Source organism: Camellia sinensis, chromosome 15 (genome assembly GCF_055761805.1).
Source record: "Camellia sinensis isolate YWXY chromosome 15, ASM5576180v1, whole genome shotgun sequence".
NCBI lineage: Eukaryota > Viridiplantae > Streptophyta > Magnoliopsida > Ericales > Theaceae > Camellia > Camellia sinensis.
In genome coordinates, this window is record NC_138975.1 from 70,510,228 (window position 1) to 70,521,444 (window position 11,217).

Consider the following 11,217-nt stretch of genomic DNA (forward strand, 5'->3'; position numbering starts at 1 on the left):
ATGTTCTGATCAAGTCCAGTGTTCGACACTGTGTCCTTAAGACAGATTCGTCCTCTCCACGATACTTTCAGAATACGGACGTCTATCTTCCAAGATAAAATGATCAATCAACGAATAAATGCAGCACTACAATTTATTCGTACAACGAACACACTAAGTGTATATCCTCTTTCACACAGAAAACTAATGCAGCAATATAAAGAGAATAATAGCAGAATTATTTGGGACGAAAATAGTGAATGAAAACATCAAATGAGGGCTGCCTATTTATAGATGGATTGGTTACTGTTGGTTTTGAATTAAACAGGTGCAAACCTGTTTTGAACAGGTATGAAACCTGTTAACTGATCACATTGATGTTGAATCCACAACAGCCATTGTCGAATCAACAACTGCACACAGCATCAAACTCCTTCGATTACTCTGCGCTTGAATCTTCGGATTCCACCGAAGAAGAACACTCTTAAAGAAGAATAACCAAACTCTTTGATGTGTGCTTATCAAAACATGAGTTCAATACTCAATCAAACATCAAGGAAAACTGGAAAAATAGCCCCCCCCCAAAAAAAAAACCCTAAAACCCTTAAAAAAGATCTAAAAAAATGTACCCTATATTTGGAGCAACTTGTAGTTTTATAGCTGCTGAAATCGCGAAGTCCGCTTGAGCGTAGAAATGGATGCTCAAGCAGGGACGCTAAAACACGTGTTCCAAACCAGGGTTCATGCTAGAACGTAAGAACTTTCGCTCAAGCGTAAAATCACACCACGCAGCTTAATGTACATTTGAGCATGAGTCCCTTTGCTAGTTCTTAGCTTTTGAGCTTCATGCATGCCATGTTTATGTTATGTGTGTGATTTGGCATCATTCCTAACATCATTTCAGAGCATGTAGTATTGTCATACTTGCATGCTTTTCACTCCTTAAGTGTGCTTAAGAGTTGCATCTTTATGCCTTAATTCATAGGCCCATTGGCATGCATGCTTGTTTAGCATTTTGTACCATCAATTCAGCACCTTTTGGCCATTGATTTGGGCATAGTTGTGGCCTGCTCATTTTGGTTTAAGTCCATCCCTTGCATGTTGTTGCATGCTTGTCTTGCATATTGTTGTGTGCTTGCTCCATCTTTACATGTTGTCACATGCTAGTTCCATTACATGTTGTTGCATGTTTATCACACTGCATTTTGCATGCTTAAGTTATATTGCATGGTTGCATGTTCAAGTTAGCATCGAGTATGCCATATAGTTGCATTGCATGTTTGCCATGCGTGTTTTGCATTGTTGTTTGGATTAAGTGTTAATCCGAGCACGGGAAGAGAGGGGCGTTTCATACTTCAAGTGATGAAACGTGTCTCAATTTTCGATCGCCGACACTCTTGATTATCCATGATAGAGTTCTAGGCACTTATGTGTTTATTTGTGCATTCATTTCATATTGATTTGCACAAGTTGAATCTTTGGCCATCATGCATCGAGATGCGTGATTGATGGTCGTGGATCCGACTATGCCTCTCCCTTGATGTTTTGAGATGATATGGGGTGGCATAGTGCATACATACCCTTGGGAGACCCTCTATTTTCTCTGTTTTGTGCTCTACTGCAGCTTGGGGTCCCAGCACATCAGTGACCGACAGTGCCTTTCAGATGGCCGGCAGTGCCTTGTTGTTGGCCGGCACCCTTTCATTTTTGGTCGGCAGTGGCTCCCCATGGCCGGCAGGCCACTGATGCACTCCCTAGCATGTTTTTGGTAAGGTTCAGCAGGAATTCCTTGAGGACACCCTGCAGACAGAGCCTCTAAAGAGCAACCGGAGAGCGTTTCGAGGTGAGAAACCGAATGCGAGCATGCATACCCTTCTGCTTATATGAACGACTTTATTTGTTGCTTTTCAGTTGTAGTTAATTAATTTGTTAATTAATTACGTGTTGTAATAATTAGTTGTAGCTAGTTATGTAATAATTAATTAGCTTGTTAGTTAGTTAATTAACCGGCATGTATTATTTATTCAGACCCTCCGTCGAGAGGGCAAATTTTGTAATAAGTGTGCGTGCGTGTGTGCACGTCTTCCAACCCCACGTCTTTTTCCTTTTTACTTACCCGCTTTTGTTGGTTAGTTTTAGGTCATTTTTCAATTAGCATACTTATGCTTTGCATGTTTGCGTCCATTCATTTGTCTAGCATACTTATGCCTGCATGTTTGCATCCATTCATCTATCTTGCATACACCGGGCTCAGCGCATCATACTAACTGCATCATATTTCAATTCCAAGTTGAATACATGTATCAATTGCTACATCTTATATGCCATTTTAGAATAGCCAAGCCTATTTCTAGTTGCATTTCGCATGTGTTGCATTAGCCATCTCAACATAGCTAGAATCATGTATTTGATTATTAACTAGCTTCTGTTTTAGCTTAGAGTACTAGGTAAGCTTTTACGCTTTAGCATCTTGCATGAGTGTGAGCGCTGCCATGAAAGCATGCTTGCCATGAGGCTATTTGCTTAGTTGATATAACTGCCTGAATGCCTGTGGGTGAAGGTTGGATTACTTGAATTAAAACAATTCATCAAATCCGCATTTTAGCTTACTTGCGAGTAGCAAACTTCAAACCATTTTCCAAACAAATGGATATGCGATGCTTTGTTCCAAATTAGGCGATCTAGTCTATACTTGTTTTACTGTGCGCATCACATAGTAATTCTAGCTAATTAACCGGAATAAGAGCACATGTGTTTTCAAAAAACAAGATATCATGTCTAGCAGTGGCCGATCTTTAATCGGGCGAGCGGGGGTGCTCATAGATGACTTTCCCCAATCGTACCCAAGTTCCCGAGCCGAGGCAACTTTGGTGATAACGGACACGTGGCCTTAAGCACGAGTCAGGGTTTTCTAAATCTCCCAAAATAAAATATTTAGGTGGCGACTCTGTATCTGGCAAAGCAGTCTATGTTTGGCACTTCTTTACAAAAATCAGTTTTCCAAAATGATTTGCCGGATTTGGACTCTTTGGTGATTTATCAATCTTACATCGTACATTGTGAGATCAGATTAAGAACCGTGACAATTTGAGTCTGAGCTGTAGCACTGAGGCCCTCGGGACGCGTCTACTGTTTCTGGCGACTCTGCTGGGGAGTTAGAGAACTTGACTAGAACTCATGATATCTTGTTTTGACTACACTTATGTGTTTCTTTGCATTGCATTTGCATTGGTGCGCGTAGGACACTGTGTTTGCCGTATGCTATTCCTGAACGGTTTGCTGGAGGCTTGCTTTGAGAAGCGTGCCATAAGGCTGACCGGTTGCGGGCTTTACCCCGACGGGAACACAAATCTCGATTTTTACCGGGGCACCCTTTTTGACCATTCGACCTAGTGCATATCGGAATCCATAGTGACTATTCCAAACTAGGACAGGTTACTTATCCGATTATAGGTTGTTTGAAACCGCTGTGTGCATAGTGAAACCCTAACTCCTGACAAAATAGGACAGGGAAACCCGACCCCAACATAGGAGGTGTTTTGGCTCTCATTTGCTTGCTACGTGCTTTTAGAGTGTACTTCTACAGGAATGCACGTATCAGTTTGCAAGTCTGGGTATCAGACCTGCGGGCATCAGTACCAGTATTTTGAGAATCAATTATATCCGCAAGAATCAGATTCAATTTTGGGACAGTAATTTGGGGAACAGTGATTAGTGGTCGGTTTTTGAGTTGGCTTGGTACGAGAAAATAAATATGTGGATTTTATTGTTATGAACATGGTCGAGATTGTAGATACATTGGCAGAATGAGGGATATAGTGCTGAGATTACCCATTTGGGGTTAAAAGTGAGATGTTGTGCTGTAAGTAATGGAGTTTTGCATGTGTGGTGTGTAACAGTATATGATTTGTGTATTGTTGTTAGATGATGTGATGAGGGGGATGGAACATTGGACTATCCCAGGAGGTTGCCTCGGTGTGGCAATAGTGCGTTTAATGTATTGATAGAGTGGTCTAATGTTCATTAGTGCTGAGCCACTTTGGTGTGTATTTTTGTTGTTTGGTAGTTTCATGTGGAATCTCTCGCATTGGGACAAGTCTTATTGTGATTTCGGTTTGGAGAAGGACTCCGAGTGAAGTAGTAAGATTGTGTGAAGTGATTGGTGCGCTCTGTCAGAGTTGATATTTTAAGTTTCAATAAGTGTTAAACATAGTGTAGAGGACACAAAATTAGAATCAGCCTCTATTTCAATGCAGATTCTTATTAATGGACAGACTTTGAACATATTTGAATGTAAGGTTGCAGTGGCCTCAACGGCAACCGTAAATGTGAAAATCTTAGGGAGACAGGAGTGACCTTGGGAGAGCTGGTACACACATAACCTTGGGAGACCCTATTAAGCCTCAGCCAGACAATTAAATCCGTGTCAGAAGGATTATCCTTAGCTTGAATCATACTTGACAGATTGCATGTAGGGTTCGAATTGCCTTACTCTTACCCGTAACCATAAAAGGGTAAGAATAAGGTGGGTCCACGTACTATGGACCCAACCTAGGATAAGGGGTGATGTTTCTAGTCAGAATTAAACAAAAGTTTAATTCAAAAAGCTATTGTCATCAACCCCAGCCAAGGAGTTTATTAACCTTTTTTTTGTGCAGCCCATTCTGTTTTAATTGTTTTATCATGATGCATGCGTGGTTAATTTTTGTGCAAGGTTAATTTCGCACGAGTACCTGTAGACACCCCATTTTTGACCGACCTTAAGACTCAGACGTCACCGATTGAGCGCTTGGTGATGTTACATAATGTGCTTGTTCAGAAGTTTCAGAGTCGCGGCCGTGAGCCCTGCCTCCGGACTTCCGAACCTTCTTCTGTGCCTTGTCTCGGTTTGCGAACCAGACTCGGTTTTCTCTGTTTCTTTTCCTGAGGGGAGGGAGAGGTCCTGTAGACCATCTCTCAATGTCCGTAGGCTACATTTGGTGGCCGTAGGCCATCTTGCCCATTTCGAAGTCCGGTTTCCGGTTTTTGGAGCCGTCGGGCCGTGTACCTCGGTTCGGGACCGCTTAACCATCTCCGTTTGTTCTGATTTTTGGCATACTTCCTATTTGCTCCCTTTTGAGGGACACTGGGGTCTGAGAAACCCACTTCGTGGTCGAACGCCACTTTCGGTGCTTAACAGCCCATTTTCGGGATCCCGAACTGCGTGTTTTGGCTCCCGAACATTCGTTTTGCAACGGTTTTCGTTCATTTTTGGAAGGTACCTCTGTTTTATCACGGGGAAGGTCACTGAAGGGTGGGAGGCCAGCAATTGTTTCAGCAACCAGTTATCTCTCCTCCGGAGCCTCCCAGCGCCCGTTTTTCCAACTTCTGGGCTAATGTTGAACACCTTGGAGTTAATGTTGCCAACTTTCAACCACATATCTGTGATCTACACACATGGGAGGCCCCTAAAAGTTGGTGGCCGGCCATTAAGGTTACCTGACCCTTTTGACCCCTTTCTTCCAAGCTAATGTTGAACCCCTTGGGCCCACATTCTTGAACTTTGAACCACACATTTGTGATCTACACACATGGGAGGCCCCTAAAAGTTCATGGCCGGCCAGTAATTCAAATTGACCCTTTTGAACCCCTCTTTCCGAGCTAATGTTGAACCCCTTGGACCCACTTTCTCGGACTTTTAACCACATGGTTGTGTTGTACACACATAGGGGTACCTTACCAGTTGCTGGCCGGCCAGAAAATATGATTGAACCTTTTGACCCCTAGCCGGCCGGCTAGGGGGTGTGGCCGCCCGGCCACCTGCAACAAAAGTGTTAGGCCGGCCGTGTTCCTTGCACTGTGCACTTTACAGCTGTGGGGCAATATCCCCCAGATAATATCTGTATCCGGGGGATATTTTGTAGGGGAGTTTTGCTCTCATTTTCCCCCACCTTTACACCCCCTTTTGGACCCTTATAACCAGCTGGTGGCCTCCTTTGTTGGGGTTAGAAAACTTCATCTTCAAGCTTCCATATAGAACTCCATTTCTATACCTCTCATTTCTTCAAAAAAACCCTAAGTCCCTAACCATCATTCCTTCTACACCACCAAGCTCTACCACCACCATCTCATTTCCAGCAACAAGGAAGGATTCTTAAAGGCTAAAGAAGCTGCAAATTCATCCAAGAAGCAACAAAAGTTTGAGTCTTCAAGGGTAAGTGATACTTTTACCCTTTTGACCCTTTTTCTTGATCTATTTCTAAGCCCCACTTGATTTTTGTTTCAAGCTCCGGCCCTAACAGAAAAGGGCCCTATTTTGAGCTCATCTTCACTTTTCATTAAGGGCTCAACCCTGTTTGAGCCCTCCATGACACACTTGCTTCATTGATCCTCTTATATGTCACAATCTTGCATGCTATTTTTAACCCATGAGAAATTTATTTTCGAGCATGTGGTAAACTGATATTAGGCTTATTTTGAGCCCCTCTTCAACATTGAAGAAGGGCTCAACACCATTTGCGGTTTCCATATTATACCTACCTTTATACTCCTCTTTTCTTCCCCATTCTTGCATGCAATGGCAGCCTACCATGCTTTTGTTTTTGGCCATTTTACAGTTCTGGAAAAGTTCTTATTTTGGTCCATAATTCATGTTTCATTTAGGTCCTTTCATGGTTTGGGGCCTCCATAGGTCACTTCATGTTATATCCCTCTTTTATTCCCCATTCTTGCATGTTTAGTTAGCCTACCATGCTTTTGTTTTTGGCCATTTTACAGTTCTGGAAAAGTGCTTATTTTGGTCCATTCTACCTATTTTATTAAGGGTCTTTCGCTATTTGGTGATTATTTTGCATACCTCATGTTATAGCCATTTTTGAGCCTTGTTTTGCATCACATTTCTATCATGTTTGTATACTGATTTTGAGGCTGCCATATACTGTAAATATTCATATTTTTGGTCCCTCTTCAATGTTTTAGAAGGAAATTTTTCAGTTTGGGTTTTGCTTATATCACTTGCTTCATTACCCCTCTTTTGGCCCCTATTCTTGCATGCTATTTTTCCCCTACCTATGCTTGCTGTTTGGCCATGTTTATAACTGTGAAAGTGCCTTTTTTGGGACTGTCTAGCATCTGTGTTTGCATTGCATGTCCATATTGTGCATGTTTGGCATAGCTATAGGCCATTTCGGGTGCCTAAATTCGCATTTCGGGGCAATTCCTTGCATTTTATGTCATTTCGCCTCATTTCGGGACTGTTTTCCCCCATATTTTGGTGCTGAAATTCCATTAGCATGCTTGCATGTCATTTCCATGTCATTACATCACATTCCGTCATTGCCTCGGTTTGCGTGCCCGTGTGCACGCATTTCGAGGCACCTCATTTTTATCCGACGGCATCCTATGTGAGTGTGGCTGAGGCTCACTCATGTTGGTATAAGCCCATATTATGTTTCCATGTCATTACATCACATTCCGTCATTGCCTCGGTTTGCGTGCCCGTGTGCACGCATTTCGAGGCACCTCATTTTTATCCGACGACATCCTATGTGAGTGTGGCTGAGGCTCACTCATGTTGATATAAGCCCATATCATGTTTACATGTCATTACATCACATTCCGTCATTGTCTCGGTTTGCGTGCCCGTGTGCACGCATCTCGAGGCACCTCATTTTTATCCGACGGCATCCTATGTGAGTGTGGCTGAGGCTCACTCATGTTGGTATAAGCCCATATCATGTTTACATGTCATTACATTGCATTCTGTCATTGCCTCGGTTTGCGTGCCCGTGTGCACGCATTTCGAGGCACTTCATTTTTATCCACCGGCATCTTATGTGAGTGTGGCTGAGGCTCTCTCATGTTAGTATAAGTCCATTTTGCATTTCGTATGCCATTTTAGCCGTATTGCATTCCGTATGCCATTGCCTCGGTTTGCGTGCCCATGTGCACGCATTTCGAGGCACCTCATTTTTACCTGCCGGCATCTTATGTGAGTGTGGCTGAGGCTCACTCATGTTGGTATAAGTCCATATCATATTTCCATGTCATTTCATCATATTTTATCATCGCCTCGATTTGCGTGCCCGTGTGCACGTATTTTGAGACACTTATCATCGCCTCGGTTTGCGTGCCCGCGTGCACGTATTTCGAGACATGTCATTTTCTCGATTTGCGTACCCGCGTGCACGTATTTCGAGGCATCTCATTTTCATGTCATTCGCATTATTTCTGCCATTTTCTCGGTTTGCGCGCCCGTGTGCACGTATTTCGAGGCATGTCATTCCATAGCATTGTGTATGATTAGGATTGTATCTTAGTTGCATTTCATGCATATCATGCATATTGCATCGTGTCCGGAATAGGAGTTAGCCCGGGCACGGGAAACGAGGTACATTTCGTACTCCGAGTGGCGGAATGTGTCTCAATTCCCCAGTCGCCGACACTCCGAATTATCCATGATGGAGTTAGGTTTTAGCTGTAGTTTCATGTGCATTCATCCTATATTGAGTTGTGCATTTCGACTCCTCGACCATCATGCCTCGGTATGCGTGATTGGTGGCACGAGATTCGAGACATGCATATATCTGTGCAAATACATTGCTATGCCCCATTCCTGCACTCTGTTGTAGCAAAATCAGGAATCAGCAACTTTTTGGGGCTTGACACGCATTTCAAGAACAGGTGTAAACAGAGGCTAATTGGGGCATTCCGGTGGATTTCCACGCAAGACAATCCGGACATGCATCATCCATCAGAAGCAAGGCAGTCCCTGGCTTGCACGCCAGTTTTATTTGCTTTCTTAGTTAATTCATTAATTAATTAAGATTTTGTAATATTTTGGACTGTAATATTCTTTTATTTCGGGACTGTAATATTGGGACTGTATTATTTATTTGGACCCTCCGAGTGAGGGCACAACTGTAATAAGTGTGCGTGAGTGGGATGTATGTCTTCCAACCTCACGTCTTTCTCCCTTTTATTTATCCGCTTTTGATGGTTAGATTAGGGCATGTTTCAATTAGCATACAGTATGACAGCATGTTTGCATCATTCATCTGTATTGCATGCACCGGGCTCGGCGCATCATACTAACTGCATTGTACTTTCAATTTCAAAGTTGAATACATGATAGTTGTAACATTTCATATACCATCTTAGAATAGCCGAGCCTGTTATAGTTGCATTTTTGCATGTGTTGCATTAGGCATTTTTGTATACTTAGGATCATGCATGATTTCTAATAAATTCCTATTTTGGCTTGGAGTACTCGGTAAGTTTTATGCTTTAGCATCCTTGCATGTGTGTGAGTGACTGCCATGAATAGCATGCTTACCATGAGGCTAATTGCTTATGTGATATAACTGCCTGAATGCCTGTGGGTGAAGGTTGGGTTACTTAAATTGGAATAAATCATCAAATGTTTTAAAGCCTACCTGCGGGTAGCAAACCACTTTCAAAAAACAAGCATGAAATGTTTCGTTCCAATTCAGGCGACTCGGTCTATATTTATATGCTGTGCGCATCACACAGTAACCTAGGCTAATAAACCGGAATAAGAACCCACAAAATTTTCAAAAATAGATATCATGGTTAGTAGAGGCCGGTCTATGACCGGGCGAGCGGGGGTGCTCACGAAGTGACCTTCCCCAATCGTACCCAAGTTCCCGAGCCGAGGCAACTTTGGTGATGACGGACACGTGGCCTTTTGGCACCGAGTCAGGGTTTCCTAAATTTCCCAAAATAAAATATTTAGGTGGCGACTCTGTATCTGGCAAAGCAGTCCATGTTTGGCACTACTTCTTTCAAAAATCTGTTTTCTCAAAACGATTTGCCGGATTTGGACTCTTTGGTTCAGATTAGGAACCGTGACATTTTGAGAGTCCGAGCTGTAGTGACCCCAAATGAACAAAACGGGAGCTCGTTCCTCCCGGGGCGTTCGGGGACGTCTACAGTTTCTGGCGACTCTGCTGGGGATTTAGAGAACTTGACTCGAACTCATGATATCTTTTTTGACTACACTTGTGTGTTTCTTTGCATTGCATTTGCATTGGTGCGCCTAGGACACCGTGTTTGCCATCTGCTATTCCTGAACGATTTGCCGGAGGCTTGTCTTGTCAAGGCATGACCATAAGGCTGACCGGTTGTGGGCTCTGCCAGTATGGGAACACAAACCCCGGTTTTACCGGGGCACCCTCTTTAACCATTCGACCTAGTGCATATTCGGATCCATAGTGACCATTCCAAACTAGGACAGGTTGCTTACCCGTTTATAGGTTGTTTGAAACCGCTGTGTGCGTAATGAAACCCTAGCTCCTGACACAATAGGACAGGGAAACCCTACCCCAACATAGGGGTGTTTTGGCTCTCACTTATCTGTTATGTGCTTTAGAGTGCGTCTCTACAGGAATGCATGTATCAGTATATGAGTTTGGGTATCAAGCCTGCAGGCTTCAGTTCAGTATTATCAGTATCAAGCCTGCGGGCATCAGTTCAGTATTGACAGTATCAAGCCTGCGGGCATCAGTTCAGTACATGAGTTTCAGCATCAGGCCTGCGGGCATCAGTTCAGTATTATGGGTATCAGGCCTGCGGGCATCAACCGGTATTTGAGAATGAGTTATCTGCGGATATCAGATTCTGTTTTAGGGAACAGTGATATAGGGATAATAATCAGTGTTTGAGGACAGTATGTTATTCAGCTTATTGACTGTGTGTTGATTATGCCCGACTGTGTGTCATGCATTTTATTTTAAGCTGTTATGCTGCCCGTTTATCTGTTTATTTATTTCCTTTTCGCTTTATTTATCTTTTGCTAGGTCAGTTTTAGCACGATTGCTTCCAACCCAGCAGGCATTCCCCAAGCACTTTGGACACGAGGTCGTCGACTCCATCGATCTGAGGATCTAATCGACGGACAGCTAGTGTTCCATTCTCTACCCCCTGTTGCCAGAAGGAAGCCAAAAAGGCGCAGTGTGTCAGAACAGAGGTTGTCAGAGCAGTGGGTTACTTCATCAGAGGACTATAGGACTGAGGTCTCAATTACTGCTGTAGGAATAGACATACCAGTTAGATAGATGGATCAGCAGAATACATCAGGGATGGAGGCTCTAATGCGCCAGATGCAGGAGAGCATGAGACAGATGCATGATGATGCCACCCGTCAAACAGAGTTCTCCAAACAGCAGGCCGCAATCGTGGCCCAACAGGCCGAACTAATCGCCAGATTGCAACAGCAGAACGCGGCATCTGCTTCACACC